This window comes from Arachis ipaensis, chromosome B04, assembly GCF_000816755.2.
Source record: "Arachis ipaensis cultivar K30076 chromosome B04, Araip1.1, whole genome shotgun sequence".
Classification (NCBI taxonomy): domain Eukaryota; kingdom Viridiplantae; phylum Streptophyta; class Magnoliopsida; order Fabales; family Fabaceae; genus Arachis; species Arachis ipaensis.
Genome location: NC_029788.2, coordinates 4,407,871 through 4,410,482, shown reverse-complemented (window position 1 = coordinate 4,410,482; position 2,612 = coordinate 4,407,871).

Sequence of the window (2,612 nt, the reverse complement as noted above, 5' to 3'; positions counted from 1 at the left end):
TTTTTTAATAAAATTTAATTAAATTACTTATTCAAACTGATCTAAGTATTCTGTTGAAAATTATTTGCACATTTAAAAAACTCAAAAGAAATTTCTTTTATAACAGAATTAATACACTCAAGTACGAATTAAGTTAGAGTCTTTCCATATTATATTTTTTGTAGTGCAATTCCTTTTCAAACTACAAGTTATATTTATTGATAAATTATTCATTTTTTTTTCTTGCAAGGTTTTTCTTTTTTTTATTATTCAAACAGAAATTGAATAATTCGGTCCAAAGGAGATTCTATATACAAGGAAAAAAAATCTTAACAAATATCTTTTGACATGCTCTAAATTGACCCAAAACTCCAATCACATCTTTAGGGGAGAGTGTTTGTACGAGAAAAAAATTGTAGTTAGTAAGATTTTATATATAGTAATATTTGACAAAGATATTATATAATGAAATAATTTTGTAGTAATTGATAGGTGAAACAAGTTTGAGGATGGGAAATGTAGCTGTAATATTGAGCAGCATGTGCTTCATAGGGTTCCCAAACAACGTTAGAAACAAAGAGAAAGGGGTTTTTTGCACTTTACACACAAAGAGCAGTGAGCGGAGATTTCCGTGTATTGTGGTTTACTTCAATAATCTTTCCGCCGTCCAAGTGCTGCTGTTGTCATTTACTATATTTGTTTAGCTATGTTACGTGTATACCAAAATCAGCCACTAAAATTAGCTACTAGTATAAAATATATACTGAAATATAAATACACATTAAAAATAAATTAAACCACACATATATTTATACACAAATACATTAGTGACTGATTTTGGTGTACAAGTAGTATTTCTCTATTTTGTTTCTTATTTTGTAAGTTATTTTTCGGTTCGANATAAATAAAAATTCAGTCTAACCTAAATATTAATGATTTCTAATATCTAAAAAGTAAGTAACAATATTAAAAAAATATGAAAAGATATTATTACTAATATTTTTTAATTAAATAAAATTTTTCAATTCCCATAAAGTTAATTTTTTTTCTTCTTGTGAGCATCTTTCTTGATTCATTTGGTATTAATTTTCTCTATTTCAACTACTACAATTAAGAATTCTTTTTCAGTTATGAATACTGAGAAGAATAATTCAGAAACAAAATGAAAGATAAATTTCTTGCTAATTGTCTTTTAATTATATTGAAAAGAAAATTGCAGAAAAATTTGACACAAATTCTATTATCGATAAATTTTATGAAATGAGGAATCGACCACTTCGTTAATAAAAAGTACATATATTTTTTATACTTTAAAATATATTCTCTATCAGTATATTTTTGTAATGCATTTTACATTATATAATTTTTTGCATAATTTTTTAATATTATATATGTTATTAGCCCCCCATGATACTATTTCTGGATCCGTCCCTGAATAAATCCAAAAAATAACAAATAAAATTACGTCAATACAGTCATAAGTCATAACTCAAATGACATAGAGCCCGTTTGGGAAGTAGTAGAAGCTACTTTTTTTTTATTTTTGGATTATGAAAAGTCAGAATCTGCCTGTTTAGCACCATTTTAGAAAAAGCTTTTAACTTCCCTAAAAGTTAATTTACAGCTTTTTAAAGAAGTAGAAATATATGACTTCTCTACTTCTCGATAAGTCATTCTACCACTTCTTTAAAAAAAATTAATTTCAAAACAAAAAAAATCTACTTTCCTTCTTGACTCTGTGAAAAATACTGACCCTTCACCACCATTTTCACGCAAGGTTTGCTAGAAGCATTGGCCTTCCACCATCATTCCACCATTATTCTCATGTAATGTTCCAAACCTCACAATTTTCACGTAATGATTCATGTGATGGAAGTATTGATCCTCCACCACCATTTTCATTTTCAAACAATATTGCATCTGAACAACCTACTGCGTATATTTCTCTAAGTATTTTTTTATCATTTTATCACTCTATTTTCTATTATTAAATTTGTATTTAACTGTGGTATGAAATTTCAGTTTTAATTTTATTTTTTTCACATGTGATTTTATAATTTGCTATTATTTTCATAGTTAATTATAACAAGTTCTTGACCTCAATAAAGGAGAAGGAGTTCTAATAGGAGTAAAAAAATAAAAAATGCAACAAAATATACATTGAAATATATTTTATATTTATTTTTTATTTTCACCTACCATATCATACACAATATTAGTGATTAGGTTATGTAAAATCAACATTCAATATTGAAAAGTATTTGTTATCATTGTTATTTTAATATTCATTCTCTTTTGTACAAAAATTTTTATTTTGAGTTATTTATCCAAACACTACAACTTTAAAATAAGTACTTTTATAACTAAAAATCCAAACACAAAATAACTTATTTATAAGCTGAAATTAATAAAAGTCCTTATGCTTAAAGCTCTTTTTCCAAAAGAACTTATTTAAGTTATTTACCCAATCTGAGCCATAATCTTTTAACACTCACTTAAAAGTCCAGATTCTCTATCTTTAGTAAAAAAAAAAAACGCCGACACAGATTTAAATGAAACTAGGTGTAAGAATATCTAGCTACTCGCTCGTTGTTGGCTTGTTGGGTAACTGGATTTGGCTAACTCCAGCTCAT